Consider the following 22,508-nt stretch of genomic DNA (forward strand, 5'->3'; position numbering starts at 1 on the left):
GACTCCAACGATTGAACAAATTCAGAGTCACAAGCGGGATGCCGTCTAACTGTATTTGCAAAATGAACATTAAGATCTGATGCATCGAAATGTTTCAATGGAGAGGAAGAAGATCTATTAACTAAGCCTAAATGTTTTAACTTGCTCCAAACATTCGTTGATTGTGGGAGATTGACTAACTCATTCCTCAAATAATTTTCACGGGCACTATTTAGCTGCAATTTTAATTCTTTTCTAAGTAGTCTATAATTTTTAAGGAGTTCAGCATCGTTGTTCCTTTTTGCACGTTTATACACAGAGTCACGTAATTAAATCCTCTATTTACATCCATATTTTAGCTAATGTACATTTTTTTCTTTGAAGTATTAAAATATTTTAAATTCCCTTCAAAATTTTTTTTTGAAAATTTGACTTTTTTGAAAATTAAAAATTTTTTTTTTTTAATTTTAATTTTTTTTTTAATTTTAATTTTATTGAAAATTTTGATTTTTTTTCAAAAATTTGACGTTGAAACTTGTTTTAAACAAATAAAAATTTAAATATAATTTCAATCCGAATTTAATCCCGATTTTTTGTGCACTACAGCTGCTTTTAGTTTATTCAGCAATGCATCCACGGTAACGCAGATTCTTAAATTTTTTAATATTTTTTACTAGATAGATAGATAGATAGATAGATAAAAAATTTATTTGGCTCTGGAACCTAAGCTCCCTCAAAGCCATCAATATTTAAATTACATTGGTTTACATAGGTTACAAGATTACTTAACTAATTAAAGGTTTACAATTAGATTTAATTTCAAATGTTATAAAATCCAAATAGATTATTTAATACAAACAAATAACTTAATTTAAAGTCATAATAATTATACAAGAAAAAATATTTAAATAAGATCCAAAATAAAGATTGCAATTGTTAATTGTCATGTTCAAAAAAGTGATTGAAGCAAGCATTTTTAAATTCAACCAAATTATCTACAGCCACAGTCTCAGCTGGCAGTGCATTCCAGATACGTATGCCATGAATTAAGAATGAATTATCATACATGACACAATTAGCCTGCGGTATACAAAGATAGTCTTGTCGGACATCACCTCTACGCAGTGCTACAGGCAAAAAGTCTAGTTTTGAGCCGAATAGCTGCCGATAATTTAGTCGAATTTCCTTATAAAACAGACAAGCAATGAAATAATCTCTTCTCGCTGCAAGCTTTAGCCAACCTAACTTTTTGAAATATGGAGTAACATGTTCATATTTTGGTACTTTATAGATAAATCTAACACATGAATTCAATTTACGCTGCATCTTTAATAATAATTTGTTTGACATATTCGTATACGCCGCACAACAATAATCAAAGAGAGGAATTATTAAAGTAGATACTAGCTTAATACGTAAACTTTCACTAAATATTTCATTGTTTATTTTTAGTTGTGCTAGAATACTCATAGCGCGATTGTACAAATTTGTTACTTGATTCTCCCATGAGAGAGTACTATCTATAGTCACCCCAAGGTATTTTACAGTGCTACTATAAGGAATAGCACACCCCTCCACAAAAATTGTGTCGGCTAGTCTGCACTCATCACTACTAGCTTAGATAGTAGTTATTATTATTATTACTGATGGTAACTATAACCATCAGGTTATATTAGGAATTACGATTTTGATAATAGTAGTAACTAATTAAAATAATAACAGTTATTATTACTGATTACCATCATAATACTAATAGTTACCATCAGGATGGTAAATACTACAATTCAGATGGTTTACTTAATTATTTAAATAATATTTACTCCCTGATTAAAAAAAAGAATTTGATAGAATTAAAAAAATTTATATCCTCATGAATGCTATCCAATCCTGAAAATATGATTCAAAAGGATTCAACATGATTCAAATTTTTTAATTCTGTTAAATACTATTTAATTCTAAAAATATGATTTAACAGGATTTGAAAGGATTTAAACTGTTAAATACTGTCAAATGCTTGTAAATCCTTAAAATATAATTAATTAAGATTTAAGATGATTAAAAACCTTGAATACTACTGAATACTTTTAAATTCTAAAAATATGATTCATAATGATATAAGGCTACTCAAAATTTTAAATACTATTCAGTAATTTCCAGTGAACACAATTATGTCAAACTGACGTCAGAATGACGTCATGCTACGTCATGATTTACGTAAGATGTAAGTCATATATAACTCATAGTTTCCCACTTCCTGACGTAAGATTCTTACGTAATACGTATGACGTACTTATGATGTAAGTGATGTAACTGATGTCAAAATTAATTACGCGGAAGAACATTTTTTGAAACAAAAAGTAACATTTAATTATGCGGTTTTGGGTTCGAATAATAATTTCGAGACTGATTACATGCTGAGGAAAAAAATTTGGAGTTGAAAAATCCTGGCGTGTGCTGGGCTTGAACTCTGGTCCATTGAATCCGGAGTCTTGAATGCTGCTCACTTGTCTGCACCACGATTGATATTAAAACGCTTATTTAAATTTATATAAATTTAAGAGTTGGAAAGGATTAAGTTTATACGTTTTTCTCAAGTTTCATTAAGATTTGTGATGAGATTGCATGGAAATTGATAAATTTTTTCTAAATTTGATGAATTTTCAGAATTTCCTTAAATTAATCTTTCATTGGTCATAAGAACGTCATAACGATGTCATATTAACGTCATAAATTCAGAAAGTTGAAAACAAAAATGTTTAGATTGTCCAATTAAACGCAAAATGCTACTTAAAGTTGACAAATTTTTCCTAAATTCATGAAAATTCATAAAACATAATTAAAGAAAATTATATTACTTTCATGAAAGCAATACTTTTGTAAAAGCCCATCAGTCTTCAATTATTAATATTTCAGCTACCAATGGTTGCACAGCAAATTAGAAGATATTTTCGGAAGCTGGAATGAATTTTCTTTGAGGACCTGTCAAGTCAAGAAACGAAGAAAGTTTTCTAAGCCTCTGAGACGAAAAAAAGGAAATTAAAAATTTTGAAAAAGTTCTCCTTCATGCCATTTTTAGCTAAAATTTTTTGTCAGAAAATCTATAAACTATAATCATGAAGTTTTACAGCTTTAAAATGCATCTTTTTAGATTTGCAAAACAATCATTTTTCACTGAGATACAGCAGGTCAAAAATCGAGAAAAATTCAGACTTCTTTGTGGGTAGTATGCATAGGAAATAATTTATTCCAACTTCTAAATGATCATGGTTTTTTATCACTATTAAATTTTCCATTTTCCATTATAGATACAATAATAAGGAAGAAAACTCATAGAAATCATAGAGTATACCCTACCCGAGTCGAAATTTTAAAACCCCAGTTCAACCTAGTAGAGCCTGATTCCTTTGATGTAGACATATGCCGCTCTAATTTAAGAACCTTTTTCAACCTAACTCGTCTTATATCATGGTGAGGAATAGTGAGTCGGGGTTTAGTTTAAATTTTAAGATTCTGTTTCAACCTAACTCGTCTTGCATCAGGGTGAGGAGTATTGAGTTGGGGTTTAGTTCAAATTTTAAAACTCTGTTTAAACCTTATTCGTCTAAATTCAGGTCGTAGAAGAGTGAGCTGGGGTTTAATGAGAATTTTATCGCGTAGGCTTCCTAGGGTGAAACAGAGATTAAAACTTTATACATTTTTCAAAATAAATAAGAGTAATAAAAATTATTATCATTATTTTGAAAATGTATGACAGTAAAACGTGCGAAAAAATCACAACAAAACCATTTATAAATTTTTTATGCTTAATAAACTGCGTCGAATGCTTTTTTAAAAATTAAAATCGAACGACGCGTTCAAAAATTATATTTGTTTAAAAATTCACAAAATTTTTTTTCTCAGTATTTTTTCGACATAACATTTAAATTTCTTAACCAAACGATATTTGCCCGGACATCCACTTTTTTCGCTTTAAAAACTGTGTTGAAAACCATTTGGAAAATTAAAATCGATCGACGCGTCCAAAAGTTACAGCTGGTTGAAAATTCACAAAAATTTTTTTTTGATATTTTTCGAAAATAATTACCGGGCTTCTTTAACCTTTCAACATAAACCCGTATATACAAATTTTTTTTTCATTACTACTCTAAAAACTACTTTGAATACCGTTTTAAAAATCAAAATCGAATGATATGTTACAAAATTATACCTTATAAAAATTTCAAAAATAATTTCTTCCAGAATTTTTTCGAAATAATTTTCAGATATTTTAACTATTTAACTATTCATGTGTATATACTTTTCGTGCTTTAAATAAAAAATTATGGTTTGTGCAAGAATAATTTAAAAATATACGAAAGATCAAGTTTTTCTACTTAAAAATTTGACCTAATTGCTAAAAAGAATAGTTTGCCAAATTAAAAATTTAAAGAATGAACAAATAGCACAGTTTTTCACATTTTGAACTCGAAGAGCTCAAAAATATAATTTTTGTGTCGCAGCTTTTGAAGCCCCATAAAGGATCTTTAAGTTTAAATTGATTAAACGAAAAATTTCGAAATAATTCCGAAAAAACAGTTTTTTCGGTTTTCTTTCGACAACGATAACTCACGAACGAATTAACCGATTTTGACCGGGTTAGCGGCGATCGACGTGGTTTTTTAATGTTAAGAGCTGAATAGTTTTTGAAATCGATCGGTGAAGCCGTTTCAAAGTTATTAAAAAAAAAAACACATTTGAAAAAATTTTTTTTTGTAGTTTTTTTCAAATTTCTCAAGATCTACCGGCTCGAATCGGTCCCAATTATATTCAAAATCTAAGTTTGGTCAAGCCCTTTTGAATGACGCCAATCGCGATACACACATACACACACATACATACTTACATACATACAAACAAACGGACACCATCGCGGAAACAATCGGGGAAGTTTCCTAGGACCTCAAAACGTTAACATCCGTTGAAAACTTGATTTTCGAAAAACGGGGTAAAACCAATAACTTCCCAACTTTTGAAAATTTTCAATTTTCTTAGCGGGAAGTTAAAAATTTAGGCAATTTTCGCGATTAAATTTTTTAAGCACTTTGTAAGTAACGTTGTAAAATTAATAATAATAATCACAGTAATATTTATCATGACATAAGAAATAATAATAATATTTAATCACATGAGTTAATTTTAATTTTGTCAGTTGTAGCTTAAATGGAAACAAATATTTCTACTGTATGACTAGTCTTCGAGTAGCAGAGGGGATCCAGTCTTGCTTCGTAATCGTGAGGTCTCGATTTCGAATCCCAGTAAAGCTGAGTTTTTTTCAACGGAAATTTGTGTTTTCTTCGTCATTTCTTCTGTCCATTTCGATATCATTATTCTTGTATAATTATAAATTAACATTACTAATAGTTATCATTACCTTAACAGTCATGCAAATAATAACATGAAGTAACCAACAGTTAAATGATAATTTTTTCTTTTTTTTTACTATGAATTTAACCAGTTTAGGCTATTAAGGTTGAACTAGGTTGAAATAGGTTTTAATAAAACCCTGCCTGACACTTTTTCGTCTGAGAAACAAAAAATCGTATACATCGTGCAATCCCAGCTAGGCGCTAAAAGAGTGAAACAGAGTTTTATTAACAACCTTCTTCAACCTAACTCGTCTGAAAACGGACTTAAGTAGACGTTACCAGAGTGAAACGTTGTTTAGTATCAATGCAATTCCTTATTTCTTAAAACCTATTTCATTCTGTTTCACCCTGAATTAGACTATCCCAGGTTAAAATGGGTTTTAAGCGAAAAAAAATTTCGACTCGGGTACAGAAGATTTCCAGACCCATAATTGATCGATCAACCCCATGGAAACCGAGTAACAGCCCCATAAAAGGCGATTTTTGAGTAAATTGACAGAAAATTGACTGTTAAAAATTTATTCCTCGGTGTCCACGGGAGATTAAGAAAGAAAACTTATGGGAATCATAGAGTACACCCTACAGAAGATTTTCAGACCCAAAATCGATCGATTAACTCCATGGACATCAAGTCCAGCCCCATAAAAGGCATTTTTTAAATAAATTGATAGAAAATTGACTATTAACAATTTATTCCTCGGTGTCCACGGGAGATTAAGAAAAAAAACTCATGAAAATCATAGAGTAGACTCTATAGAAGATTTCGAGACTAAGAATCGATCGATCAACCCCTTGGACACCGAGGAATAAATTTTTAATCGTTAATTTTCTGCCAATTTACTTAAAAAACGCTTTTTATGGGGCTGTTACTCGGTGTCCATGGGGTTGATCGATCAATTATGGATCTGGAAATCTTCTGTGGAGTCTATTCTATGATTTTCATGAGTTTTTTTTTCTTAATCTCTAGTGGACACTGAGAAATAAATTTTTAAATTTGAAAATAATGTAAAATTAGCTGAAAATAATCAGTTATGGGGCTGCTTCTTCGTGTCCATGGGGTGGGTTAAAGTCTTATTGATTTTTTGACACTCTAGAATGTGTATATTTAAGGTACATATCGCGTTTATCTTTTATTTTTTGCTGGACACCGAGCATCTATTTTTTTTCGTCTGTTTTTTTTGTTGCTTGTCGTTTCTTGATAGTGTCCGCGGGATGCATGCGCGTGACAGAAAGGTCCGACCGCCATTTGGTGTTTTTCGTGATATCTCCGAAAATATTTATTTAATAAAAAAATTGATAATTACATCTTTGTTGGTTTTTCATTTTAGTTTTTTTTTTTTTAAATAAACTTCCCCCTCAAACTTACGGTTCTCGAGTTATCACGATTTAAACAATTAAATTGTTATTAACAATTGTTTGCATCATTTGTCAACAAATTGAATACGATATTTGTAATTCTTGACCCAAAATACATAAGAATTCGTTGGGTTTTTCCATGGACATAAAATGTACACGGGCTTCTCTCCTTAGTCGATGGACTATGTTGAGTCAAAATGTTATTTCTTTCTGTGCAGTTGGATTCTCTTATAATTTCCAAAAAAAAAAAATTTTTTTTGGCTTTCTTTTGACAACGATAACTCACGAACGAATCAACTGATTTTGACTGAACTAGCGGCGATCAACGTGGTTTTTTTATGTTAAAAGCTGATTAGATTTTGGAATCGATCGGTAAAGCCGTTTAGAAATTATTCTAAAAAAACCACATTTAAAAAAAATTTTTTTTGTAGTTTTTTTGAGATTTTTCAAAATCCACCAGTTTAAATCGGCCCAAACTATATTCAAAATCTAAGTTTGGCCAAGCCCTTTCGAATGGTGCCAACCGCGATGAAATCGATCAAGCGGTTCAGAAAATATAAGAGGCCACACACACACATACACACATACACACACAGACAGACATACAGACATTGTCGCGGAAACATTCGGAGAAGCTTCCTAGGACATCAAAACGTTAACATCCTCTAAAAACTCGATTTTTGAAATACGGGGTAAAACCAATAACTTTCCAACTTCTGGAAATTTCTAATTTTCTTAGCGGGAAGTTAAAAAGTATTCAGTAGAAACCGAAATTTCAAATACTGGTCAAATTCTTTCATATCCTAAAAAGATAATAAAATGAAGACATTATTTTAGGATTAAAAAGTATTCAATGGAATCAGAAATTTTAAATACTGGTTGAATTCTTTTATATCTTAAAAAGATAATAAAATGAAGTCATTATTTCAGGATTAAAAAGTATTTAGTAGAATCAGAAATTTTAAATACTGGTTGAATTCTTTCATATCCTAAAAAGATAATCAAATGAATACATTATTTCAGGATTAAAAAGTATTCAATAGAAACAGAAATTTTAAATACTAGTTGAATCCTTTTAAATTCTAAAAAAACAATCAAATTAATCCATTATTTTAGGATTAAAAAGTATTCAGTAGAATTATAAATTTCATATGCTAGTTGAATTTTTTCATATTCTAAAAAGATAATAAAATGAAGGCATCATTTTAGGATTAAATAGTATTTAGTAGAATAATAAATTTCAAATACTAGTTGAATTCTTTTATATTCTGAAAAAATATTCGAATTTAGATATTATTTTAGAATTAATAAGTATTTAACAGAATTAAAAATTTTAAATACTAGTTTAATTCTGTTTTATTCTACTACTCCTTTCGATTATTTTAGTATTAAAAAATATTTAATATGATTAATCGTGATTTTTGAAACAGGATTTGCAGTATTCAGCAGAATTCGAAAGTATTAACATTTTAATTCTTTTGAATTCTATCAAATTCCTTTTTTTAATCAGGGCTACTATCGAATTCAGTTGATAGATTTTAACATAACTAGATAATAAACTCTACTATAAAATTTTTTCTGTGTAGTATTGTAATTTTGAGCATTAAAAAATTAAATACACGACCTGGAATTATTAAATAACAAATTGGTTTCAACTTCTTTTTTTTTTTTTTTTTAATAGCCCCAAGTGTCCCCTATCAAACAAACGAAAGTCTATTCTTGTATCTATAATAGCAATCGAGATATTACAAAATCAAAATTGAAAAACTGGAAAAATTGGAAAATTTTGAATTTGCATATCTTTTGAAAAAAAAAAAAATTGTTTTTTCCTTCCACAGAACTTCATTATATGATAAAAGAAAACTTCTGACCAAAATTTGTCCAAATCGAAAGATTTTGTTTTCAATTATTGTTTGATTTGACATGGAATGATCCATAAGTAAATATTTTTCGTTAATAATTAATAAAAATTAGCATTTGTCAAATTATTAAGAATTTTGGACAAGCATTCTATTAAATATATGCATATTATTATTCTAAACTTAATAATAATGGGTTTTTAATACATATAAATGGATTTTCTTGTGTTTGAGAGACAAACAAACTGTAATTTATAACAGTCTGAAGTTTGAGGCTCGATATCTTTGAAACGGTTCGACTTACGCAAAATTTCAGCCAAACCTTTTTTGTAGAGCATTCAATTGCCCATAAGAAAGAGGTTCTGTTTTACCTATAAAGTAGCTCGTTGTCACGTTACAAAATTCCAAACTTTAAAAGAATATTTTTCTATGTTATTTAAATGGGAAATAGAAATTACTTGATGCCACCTCTAAATATTAATATTAAGAGCTCATATTTTCAGAGGATCTTTTTCTAGAGATACTCTGACGATTTCTCAATGTTCATTGAAAAAAAAAAAATATTCGATTTTTTTGATACACTCTAATTGTAGCCGACATGTCTTCGGAAGGTTCTGGGTTCGAATCCCAGTCCGAGCTATCTAATAATTTTTTCTCGCATATTCTATAAACTCACATTAAGATAATCCTCTCCACATTCCTTTCTCAATCCTTTCCTACCAATATCCTGTTACGTGAATGTGGAACGCTTCACGTAATAATTACCGTAACTCCTATTCTTTCCCGCTTCACAGCATTATTTATATTTGTATATATATATTTGTATACATATATATATATATATATATATATATATATATATATATATATATATATATATATATATGTATAATATATATATATATATATACATTTACTACACTATATATTTGATACACTCTAATATATATATATATATGTCGGAGAATAAAGTACATGTACTCTGCAGTGGAGTATTTTCTGACGAAGTGATGAGAATATTCTTTAGAATATTTCTATTTTTAGTAATTTTAAGAAATGTACTGTTACTTTAATATTTTATAAAATAAGGTTTAACGAAATTGTTTTATTGCGGTAAGCTTAGGCCTAGGTAGGCACATGGTTGTCAACGTAGTTGGGATCCCAGGACGATAGGGGTATCATAAAATTAATAAGGAAAAGAGAAATATGCAGCAGGCAGACTATTAGAAAATAGTTTTGGAAAAGACAGTTATGCTTTGAGATTGAGATCGAACGGACGTCCTGGTGATCGCGAATTCGTTATTTCCTAAGTCTCAGTCTGTCGCAAGATAATATTATTAATATTGTTTGTATTCTAAATTAAGTTAACCTTGTACGAATTTATTTATTCATTCTTAATAATTGATCTTGTTGTAATCGCGAACATTAATTAATTGTATTAATAAAAATGAGTAAATCACAAGATGCTGAATCTCCAATAAAAGCCTTTGCCTCTCTGACATATATATATGGGTCATTCCACCAAATAAGAACATTTTTACGGGGCGACCCTCGCGGATTATGTTTAAAATTTATGGAGGTGTTCTCTATAATAAGAAATAAATTCCCTACAAGTTTCAGCCCTTAACATGCAGCGGTTCTGGAGTTATGATTTTTTGAAATTTTGAAAAAAAATTTTTTTTAACTTTTTTATTAATTTTTCTGAAGAAGAAAGCTTTTTTATTAAAATCCACGAAAAATCTTATCTTGTGGGAAAAATGCTCAGCTTTTGAATGAAAATATCCATTTTATTATAAAACACATCAGAAGACCCTTTGAAATCCAATTAAAGTAGAAAAATTGATTTTTCTCGGTGTGCGGTGCAAGGTACATCCAATTTGACGTTTTTTCTGAAAAATCAGAGTTTTTTACACAAAATATATATGGTTTTTACGATGTGCATATTTTTTGTTCAATCGCAATTAAATTAAACGTAAAATCTTTATAATTAAAATACTTTTATTTTTGAACTTTTTTCAGATGTTGATACAGTTTTAATAAGAGCATATCCAATTTTATCATTTATCGGTAAAAGTGTGCAATGTCTGTGTACCCTTTACCGTTTTTGATAAAGAATATCGTACGTCTAACACATTTTTTTTTGTCTAAATAATCATCATTCGTTATGAAAGTAAAATCAACGCCTGTAAAATTCTTGATTGCCCAGGAATTCAAATCTTGTGGTGCCAGTATATGTTTTTTATTTTCCATTTGTAATGAAGCTCTAGCAGCATGTCGTTTTACTGGACCTACAAGCCCATCGCATGGTCCTTTGCCATGGGCAGTCACAAAAAAATGCCACTCAACGATGATTCTAAAGTCAGCATAATATTAACATAAATTAGTAAATGTTTTTTTATTTTTAAATTGCTGAGGTGCTCCATCTGAGAAGTAAAAAATCCTTTCAATAACAGTAAATTTTTCTCTTAAAAAAGAAATCAATTGTTCTTAAAATAAATAAATCAAAACTGTGTCATGTTTAAGGCAATCTGAGATACCAACTAAGCCTAAATGCTTAATAGTATCATTTTCGTTTTAGTAAACCACCATTTGAAATATAGTAGCTTGGTCATTATTCCAATGATAGACTTGAGCAGCTTCCTGCACAACAAACGCAATTTTCTACCAAGTTAAAAACTACCGCTAATTCACCACTCTTCAAATTTAATTTCGCATTAGGGAAAAACCGACTTTGTATTTTTACTATAAAGTCATGTTTTAAAAGTTTCTCAAGTTGCGTCGCTAAGGTATCAATAAAGTCATCGGAATCCGAAATAACGTTTACAATGGTACATCGATCGGTTGATGTCCACATTTTAAATTCGATTTCATTTACATCAAATTCTTTAAACGATGGATGAAAGTAATTAATGATTTCTTCATTGTTTGGACATCTATTACATCTTCTGAAGAAGCACGATTCCGTTGGATTATTACAAATCAATTTATTCAATAAATTTTTATAAATTGATTAAGTTTCTATAATCCAATCAGTATTTCTCGCAAATTTTGGAAAATTACATCCTAAATAAGAAAATGGAATCGTAGTTGTGAGCGCCATCTGCATTGTATAAACTCAATTTTTTAACGAGCAGTTTGAAATTTTAAATATTTAACAGAAAATTATTTTACTATCTCGAATAATCGTATAACGCTTAGCCGATATAACGTTTAATTTAATTGTGATTGAACAAAAAATATGCACATCGTGAAAACCATATATTTTGTGTAAAAAACTCTGATCTTTCAGAAAAAAAAGTCAAATTGGATGTACCTTGCACCGCACACCGAGAAAAATCAATTTTTCCACTTTAATTGGATTTCAAAGGGTCTTCTGATGTGTTTATGATAAAATGGATATTTTCATTCAAAAGCTGAGCATTTTTCCGACAAGATAAGATTTTTCGTGGATTTTAATAAAAAAGTTTTCCTCATCAGAAAAATTAATAAAAAAGTTAAAAAAAATTTTTTTTCAAAATTTCAAAAAATCATAACTCCAGAACCGCTGCATATTAAGGGCTGAAACTTGTAGGGAATTTATTTCTTATTATAGAGAACAACTCCATAAATTTTAAACATAATCCGCGAGGGTCGCCCCGTAAAAATGTTCTTATTTGGTGGAATGACCCATATATTTTTTTTTTTTGAAATATTTATTTGTAAAGCGAGAACTTGAAAATTTAGAAAACGAAATCTCAGATGCACAAATACGATAAAAATCACTGTAAAAAAAGTTAGAAAAAAAAAAAATTTTTTGTTTTTTAAATTAAAAAAATTTTTTTTTTTCTCTGAAATTGTAGGAAATGACGTTAAAATATATTTTAGAAAGCTGAAAGAGCTTTTTTGACATATCAACAGTGAAAGTTGGATTTTCAAGCAACACACAGAGGGTGCAAAGAATACGATTTCTGACACTCTATAGTTTAGTTAATTTACCTCGTACTAGTATCGAGAAGTAACTTCTCTCTCTCTATCTGTCTCTACATTTCTGCACGGCTGCTAAAATACGCTATAGTTGAATCTTGTAAACGACTTCAACATATACGTATATTTAATCCGTCGCTATTTAATCTCGTGCGACAGACTTTGTGTTTAAATTATAAAGTTATTAATAAAAATGAGTGAACTATTAACAAAAACATCAACTCCACCTAATTTAACTAATATTTCAATTACTTTAAATAAAATAAACAATGATAAGACATTTTTCACGGTTCTTTCAAATCCAACTTTCACAATTGATATGACAAAAAATTATGTTCGATACTTTATGCTCAAAGGTAGGGATTCTGACAAACTTGAAGTGAAGGCACGCGTTTGAGACTATGATACATTCTCATTAAGACCTCGTACTATATCCGGACTCGCTACGCTCGTCCGGATAAATAACTCGATCTTGATAAGAATGCGCCATAGCCTCAAACTCGTGACGTCACTTCAAACCGTCAAAATCCCTACCTTTGCGCATACGTATCGAAAATAACTATTTGGAAAAAAAATTTTTTTTTACGAAATTTCGGGGGTACCCCATTTTGCCCCCCCCCCTCCCCCTGCTCCCCTATATATAAACTTATACTCATGTTTTGATTATAGGTCGACATGAAGTAAGGTCTGATCGTCATAGATAATAATAATTGGCTGTACATAATTTAAAAAAAGTTTAGATGTGAATTTAGAAGCTGAGATCATGAATGCCAGTTCTGTATTTTTAAGGATGTAACTAATTATACCTTAATTAATATAAGTCGCCAAGAAGTTCAGCCTTGTCTTCGAGAAAATATTTATTAGCAAAGAAAAATTCTGATAAATACTATTGCAAATGTAGAATTAAAAATCGTAAACCTAGTCCTATAATTTTACGAATATAGTTACTCTGCAAAAAAAGATTGGAAGTATGTGGAGAGAAAGATCTGTTTATGATAGGAAATAATTATTAACTATAACCCTCGCAGTTTTGATAATGCCGTAAAAATACCGTAATTTTTCGGCATTTATGCTCATGCCGTATATTTACCGTTATAATTCGGTAATAATGCGGTTAAACTATAGTTGTTTTGGCCAGTTTTTATACTGTAGTTATCCAGTATATATACTGCACTTATGCTGTACAGTTACCAAAAATATACTATACAATTACCGCATTAATGCCCAAATTTGACCCAAAAAATTCCAAATAATTACCGTAATAATACAGTAATTTTGCCGAATATTTTCTGACATAATGGATAATTATTAAAGATTTAGTTTTATTTTTAGTTCACTTCTATGTTAGAAATGAATAAAATGAAAAATTTCAAATTTTGCTTTTTATTCTCCATCGCTACTTTGCAAAAACAAATACTGTTTTTGAATAAAAAATATGTAGAATATTATTTTTTAATTAGGTATTTAGCGATAATTAATATAAAATAATACATATGTTAAGTAAATATATTCTAATTTTAATTTCAATTTTTAATTTCTCACTTAGAAAATTTCAAATTTTCTAAAATCGAAAAGTTATATTGTTTCACATATATAATTATATTATTTAATTTTAAATATGCTTATCGTAAGATGGACGGTGTGGCTTAATGTATATAGAATAAGCAAAAAAACAATATGGTATAGACCGGGTAGCTCAAATGGTAGAGTAGCCGACATGTCCCCAAGAAGTTCGGGGTTCGAATCCCAGTCCGAGCGTTATTTAATTTGACACCATTTTTTAAATATGGTTTTAATACAGTCATTTTACCGCCTTATTACCGTAAATATGCCGCATTTTCAGCGTAAATGTATCGCATTTTTACGGTAAATGTTCCATAATTTTTCGATAAAAAAACTGACCAAAACAACCGAAAAAATCCTGAAAAAATACAGCATTAATACTGTATAATTGCGACATTTTTTCGGCATTTACAAAACCGCTAGGGAAGAAAATAATTATGATTTATGGCAAATGATCAACAAAAAATGAAGTTATTTAATGTGTGTGTCACATTTTATATAAAAATATGAATAATAAATAGACGTGGCCAACTCGAATTAGCGATTGATATTTAAAAGAATAATATCAGTTTGTAGAATTTAATAGTATGTACATTTTGTGGGCACCGCTCTCAACGAGTACCTATACGCGTGCTTTAGGGGTGCCAAACGCCATTCTAATTCCAGAGTCTTGGTCTCTTAAATTAAAGTTATGTTTCAGTAAACGTCTTACAAAATGATCAAAATATAATCATTGAATGAACAAATATCGAATGCCATTCCATACGATTTAGTCACTTTCAAATTGTAGAAAAAAAACAACAAGTGTTAAACAAAAGGATTAAACATTTTTAAATCATCTGAGCAGTGTACTAAAAAGAGAATATAAAAGGTAAGACATACACATTGTTAAATATGTTTACACAGATCAACATATTTTTTACGGAATTTATAAAAAAAAAATACTTGACTTATAGTAAAATTTGTTGCAGGCAGAAAAAAATAGTTACCATAAAAGGATAGTCAATCTTGACATTTACAATCGGAGGAGTATCAAGAAAATCCGAGTGATGAAATTATTATTTACTAGGTACTTCGGTATGTACCACTTCATCGTAGAGAGAAGAGATATCAATGACGACAACATGTAATTATAATAGAAAATCAAAAATATTAATCATAGGAAGCAGAAGAGAAGCCATCTTACAGAAACAAATATTTGGCGGTGAGTCTTGCAATAAATCATAGATAGAGTCTTCTCAAGAAAAGACAATAAGATCAAGGCCAGATATGAAGAACAATTGATAACAAAATCAGTTATCATACAACAGGTAAGCTAATTTATTGAATTTTTTTTTTTAAATTAATAGTTTATTGTATTTTCTAGTGAAACGGCTAGTTAAAAGCTGCAGTTTTGCTCAAAAAACAAAATAATTTGATTGATTATAATATTATTGAAAGAATGGCTTGTAGTTGCACTGTATCTTCAGTGTTGTCTCGATTATGATAAAAAGTCCAAAATAGTAAAGTTAAATTAATAGAAACAAAATTGGATATTAATAATAATTGAATCAGTATTTTTAAGACTGATATTAAAATTATTCTTGTCCTATGTTAGAAAGTAATGGCTGAAAATTGATTTTTTTAGATTGAACGTGAATTTGGAGACATTCTGCAATTTGGAGACATTCGGCTCGACTTTTAATTATAACCAAAAAGTCTGTGTTGATATTTAATACAATCTAAGAAAAATAATATTCAGTTTACATTTCTTCTTATTAATTATCGCTATCAACAAACAAGTGAGTACTTAATTTAATCACATGTAGCGCCTGAATAATAACTATCTGAACAAAAACAGTTTCACTGTATAAAAATCGCGCCAAGTCCACGTTCATAAGACTATCAAGATGAAAAAATTTATTTTTTCTTCACAAAAAGATATAAAATAAAAAAATTAAAAAATCCAAGTAACCGATATGATTGTATTTGATTTTCAGAAATTAAAAAAAATTTTATTGTAAATTTGAAAATTAAAAAAAAAATTTTGGAACGTATTTAGTGTGCGCGGTTGCAAAATATTTTCCTTTTAATGAAATTCGTAAAATCTATTTACTAGGACTTAAAAAAAATTGAAATACACAATGACGCACACCAAGTACGTTCCAAAATTTTTTCCTTAATTTTTAAATTTATGACACAATTTTTTTTAATTTCCGAAAATCATAAACAATCATATCGGTTACTTGGATTTTTTAATTTTTTTATTTTATATATTTTTGTAAAGAAAAAAACAAATTTTTTTTTTCTTAATAGTTTTATGAACGTGGACTTGGCGCGATTTTTTACAGTGAAACTGTTTTTGTTCGGATTTTAGTATTTTTTGTAATTATAATAAAAATTTACAATTGGTACCAACTTAAATCTCGCGTTGGTTGCATTTTTATAGCAAACTATCCCCTTGAAACTACAGTTTATGTAAAAATAATTCCAGCGCACCCTGGCGGGTGTAGATGCAAGCTGTGAAATATCTTTTTTTAACTGTAGTTTCCCATCTAATGAAGGATTACTATGCATTCTCAAATTATTTAGTTTGTGGCAGATCACTTTGCCCATCGAAAAAAAGTCAGGATCGAAATTTTTGCGTTGCTATAGTTTGTGCTGATTAAATTTAATAATTTCAATTAGATTAATTGTTATAAGTGAATATAATTAATTAATAACAGTCAAATAAAGTATGAATTACTGTTAAAATATACAATTTAGGAAAAAAAAGTACGGTAGAATTAAATAAAATTTTGCAACCTCAAAATACCGTTCTGCTTACAGTAAACATAGTCGGTAGTCTGGCGCTCCATTTACAGCAGATTTGAACGGAACTTGGCGCCAGATTCTACCGAATCTGTGGATAGTTATAAATAATTATTTTTTATTATTAGCTTCACTTGTATGTCAGTATGTCAGTATGTCAGTATGTCAGTATGTAACTCTCCGTGGGTAATTTGCGCGCCTGAATATTTTTGATAATCAACAAATAATAGTTTAAAAAAACTAAAAAATCACGCTTTTATAAATAAACCAAACTAAAAAGTAAAAAATAAATAATAGTTTAAAAAAACTAAAAACACGCTTTTTATAGAAAACCAAACTAAAAATAGAAAATAAATTTAAATTAAGAATAGTGTTAAAAATTTCAATAAATATAAATTAATAATAGTGTAAATAAAAAAAATGTATTTTATTTTAAAAAAGCGTGGGGTGCTTTTTAAGATATTATCAAAATGATAATCACTCTACTCATATCTGTCAATAAAATATTTATAACTATTGACACCATGCACCTCACGCTTTTTTTAAAATAAAATACATTTTTTTTATTTACACTATTATTAATTTATATTTATTGAAATTTTTAACACTATTCTTAATTTAAATTTATTTTCTATTTTTTAGTTTGGTTTTCTATAAAAAGCGTGTTTTTAGTTTTTTTAAACTATTATTTTTTGTAATTATAATAAAAATTTACAATTGGTACCAACTTAAATCTCGCGTTGGCTGCATTTTTTATAGCAAACTATCCCCTTGAAGCTACAGTTTATGTAAAAACAATTCCAGCGCACCCTGGCGGATGTAGATGCAAGCTGTGAAATGTATTTTTTTAACTGTAGTTTCCCATCTATTGGAAGATTACCATGAATTCTCGAATTATTTAGTCTGTGGCATGTCACTTTTTACATAGAAAAAAAGTCAGGATCGAAATTTTTGAGCTTGCTATAGTTTGTGCTGATAAAATTTAATAATTTCAAGTAGATTAATTGTTATAATTGAATATAATTAATTAATATCAGTAAAATAAAGCATGAATTACTGTTATAATATAAAATTTAGAAACAAGAAGTACCGTAGAATTAAATAAAATTTTGCAACCTCAAAATACCGTTCTGCTTACAGTAAACACAGTCGGTAGTCTCGCGCTCCGTTTACAACGAATTTGAACGGAACTTGGCGCCAGATTCTACCGAATCTGTGGATTAGTTTTTATCAATTAATTAAAATTAATTTATCTATGCTTTGAATGAATATTGATACTAGAGTTGTGAATAATGCGTTAAATTTTATTATGCATTATTCAATAATTGATGTAATTTTTTAATAAAAATGATTTTTCTTTTTCAGTTGATAAAATCCAAAATATTCAAATTGTGTCAGTGAATTTTATTCAAAAAATATGAATTCGAATTTCTTCTTCTTGTGTTTTGTATTCACTTTGATCACTCTGAACATCAGTCCGGCAAAGGCTTTTATTCTAATTAATCAGTCGAAGCAAAACTACGATGATTATAATAACATTCCAATTGAAATAAATGACACCGAGCTTACGGATAACAAACTCAATGAATTCGCACAAATTGAAGAATTTGAAGAGTTACTTCCTGCTCCAATGGCCCAGGTGGTTGATCCTGATATAATTCCAAAATGTCCTGAAGGAACGGATCGACTTCCAAGCGGAGAATGTTCACCTCCTTTTTAATTTGGCTAAACTTTTATCTGCTATTATAAAGCAGTACTGATTGTAAATATTTATTTATATTGTAAATTACTATTTATTCAACTGTAAATTATTTAATTATTAATTTGTTTTGTTATTTTTACAATCCATAGGATTCTAGTAATATTTATTCAAAAATTAAGTTTAAGTAATAAAATTTCTATTCGAGTTTTTTTTAAACATTAATTTTCTTTTCTTTTTTTTTGTTTAGTACAAACAAATTATACTTTATTTTATATTATATCGAAATATAATATCCATAATAATTTAGTATTATATATTAGCTATTACTTGTATTTATCCATCACCATCTTGTAAAATTTTGTAATATATCAAGTGACCTTATTACTGGGTTTATAAGTTGCTCGGTCTAACCATAGGAAATAAATAAATGAATAAAATTTTCGATGATTTGAGTGTAGCATTAAGAAAGTGTTTATTTTTTCTCAGAACCGTACCTTATACTATTAAATGGAATAGTTGTGTAAAAATTGATTTCGATTCTTTCAAAAAATTGATTGCATGCGATTTTTGAAAATCACATTTAAGGGGTTAGGGGTAGTCAGAATTTTCAAAAAATCGATTTTTTTACATTTTCTTTAAGTTTAATATTTTAAAAATATTCTCTGAAAATTTGAAGTGAATCCGGCAAATACTTTTCGAGTTATTCGACAAATAACAAAGGGTGCTCAGGCACTCCCGAACGCTAGAGAGCAGCTAGCTCTCGAGAGTGTAAAACTTCAAATGCGTTTTTCTCAAAACTATGTCTTTTGAACTGGTGATCACTGTAACTCGAAAACCGCTCAGTAGATTTTAATGAAATTTATACAGCTTTTAGAATACATAAGAAACTCGTGCCTGATTGAAGGATTTTTTTTTTCAAAAATTTCGATTTTTTATAAACAATTAACGATTGGGTTTTTGCCGAAAATTGAGAGAAAAATTTCCTGAAGCCGCCATTTTGTTAATTTTCAAAAAAAAAAAAACAAAAAAACTTCGATCAGGCACAAGATTATCTATTAACAAAACTAATTTTTCTTGTCCGATTGATTTTCGATGAATCTCCAAGGATTTATGATGATCATACCGCAAGGACCTTTTTTTAGGACTGGGCTAACACAAACACCCATAACTTTTAAAATTATAAATTTTTTTTTTCCAAATTTTCGTGAAGTCAAGTCAAAACATTATGTAATGATGCCATATTATTACTTTTATAAAGTAAAATGATTTACTGGTAAAAAAAAATTATTGAAAATTCTCATTTTTTCATGTCTCTGACTACCCGAGTAAAAACAGAATTGCGCGGCACCACTGCCGCTGTGACGCGCTCGGGAAAAAATAAAATTATTATTTTTTACGAAAAAATAATAAATTTTGTTCGACCGCCGCACCACCGCTGCACCACCGCCGCACCATACCGCCGCACCATACCGCCGCACCATACCGCCGCACCATACCGCCGCACCATACCGCCGCACCATACCGCCGCACCATACCGCCGCACCATACCGCCGTTTGATGGTATATACATTGAAATAAAATATTTATTGATCATTCAAATAGCTTAACTAAATTTTTTTAGTTAACTATGGCTTGCAGCGCAGTTGGCAATATTCGAGACTTCCATGCAGACGATCTATTTCAGAGTATTTCGATAGGCGTGCCGCTTCTGTGCAACCCGAGGACAAAATTAAAAATCTACATCAACAATACGACTAAAAAAATCAATAATTTCGCGGTGCTTTGGCCTGATTTAAAAAAAATTTTTTTTTTTTAATATTAGATATTTGATTAAAAGGAGGTTGATCAATAGGTCTTAGATTAAGATTTCTAGTCGCATTATTTATTAATTAATTATTGCGTGATAAATTGATTATGATACCATTTTTTGTGAAATTGTAGGTATGATTTAGCATTGGTGCGGCGGTGGTGCAGCGGTGGTGCGGCGATGCTAGGGGGAGTAAATTTTTAGCGTGCGGCGTAATAGTCCGCCAAACGGCGGTCGTGCAGCGGTGGTGCGGCGGTCGAACGAAATTTATTATTTTTCCGTAAAAAATAATAATTTCATTTTTACTCGGGTTTTATTATGTTATTTAATCTATTATCGATGAATCACGATTGGTAGACGACGCGGAAGACTCACTTGATAACTGCTTGCCTACAGCGTTATTCTATAGACAGTAAAAATAAAAAATACTGTAGTAGCAGTCGTGATAAAACAAATTCGTACCTAATTAATTTTAACTTAATTATCAATATTGTTGACAAGCTTTGCACGGATGAATGATACTGCTTTTCTATGGCTCATTGCTTTGATATTAATTTGTTATTTATTTTCAAGCGCATAATTTTATGTTTCACGTCAAAAATTTTATTGACGTTTTTTAAAAATTTAGTAAACAATCGAAGAATCATATTTAAAGGTAAGCAGGATCTAATTCAAATCATACTTAACAAATCTGTCTCAACGATTACTTCAAAAAAATTCTAGGAATTTTTAAAAACTTCTTGAAATTATTTTTATTCGAGCAAAAAGAAATCGCTCCATTTCGATAAAAATTTGATAATAACTGAAAGTGAGTAAATTTCAACCAATCAATTTTTTTATTAAAAAGAATCATTCATCAATCAAGAATTTGAATCTCGTTACTAAAAAATGTATAATTATATTTTACTATTTCTTCAGGGAAAAAAGTCAACTTTATTCATCATGGATTCAACAAAGTTGCTGATTATTTATTTGGCGCTCATTTATATAAATTTAACCATTCAGCCGGGAAGCACCTATATCATTAGAACCAACACGAACAACGAGCCAAAAGAAAACAAAGATCAGTCTATCACCATTGAGAAATCTCTTGACAAACTTCTTATAATTTACAAAGTCTTTTTGAAGCCTCAAATAAATAATCCACCTTCTAAGCCACTAATATTTCTTAAGAGTGTTATTGATCCTGACGTAACGCCAAAACCTTCGGAATGTCCGGAAGGTACAAATCGTCTTCCTAACGGAGAGTGTTCATCTCCTTTTTAATTATCAACTCAAATTTTATTAAGAAACAGTATTGTAATTGTGAATATTTACTTAATTTTCTAAATTATTATTTATTTAAATCTAAATGAAGTTAATTTAAAATAAATGAATGCGACCTTCTTTATTATGTTACTCAATACAAAAATGATTTCATGAATGATATACGCATTCAAATTATTGCATGCAAATTGACATTTTTCTTGATTGTGTTATCAATTATTGTTCTCAAGATAAAGAATCAAATCAGACTATACTTACACTGAGAGAAAAAATTCCTTTTGAAAAATAGCTGAAGAAATCAAAATTGTTCTCACAATAACTTTTTTGTTGAAAAAAAGATTTCTAGATTTGAGGTAAAACAACTTTGAATGAAAATTCTCAAATTATCAAAAATTATTTTTTTTTTTAATCTAAGAAATTTTCTTCCAACTAGAAAGTTACAGTATCTTCTTTTCAATTATCGACCTAAATTTTATTACCAAACAGTATTGTAATTGTGAATATTTATTTAATTTTTTAAATTATTATTTATTTAATTCTAAATAAAGTTAGTGTGAAATATTGAAACGCAAACTATTTCTAAGTATCACTCAACACAAAAATTAATTGTTAAATTGTTATCACCTATAATCTATAAAATCTAATATCTTCAAAAATATACGAAGAAATGACTTAAAGAGATCATTTAATTTATGTGAGCCGAGTTAGAGTAAAATTGTTCAAGGCTTTTTCAAAAATCGTTAAATATGCTATGAATAATACTTTTTATCAATATGTTAGCGCAAAACCAGGCGAAGTTGTAGAAATGGAAATTAAAA

At 29.0% G+C, this 22,508-nt stretch overlaps 1 protein-coding gene across 1 annotated transcript in view; it reads left to right on the forward strand.

The window, feature by feature from the left end:
- LOC123265868 (probable cytosolic iron-sulfur protein assembly protein Ciao1) overlaps positions 1-22,508 on the forward strand; it is a 69,417-nt gene that overhangs the window by 22,074 nt on the left and 24,835 nt on the right. The gene's annotated exons all lie outside the window — the stretch shown is intronic.

Source organism: Cotesia glomerata, linkage group LG5, assembly GCF_020080835.1.
Source record: "Cotesia glomerata isolate CgM1 linkage group LG5, MPM_Cglom_v2.3, whole genome shotgun sequence".
Lineage (NCBI taxonomy): Eukaryota > Metazoa > Arthropoda > Insecta > Hymenoptera > Braconidae > Cotesia > Cotesia glomerata.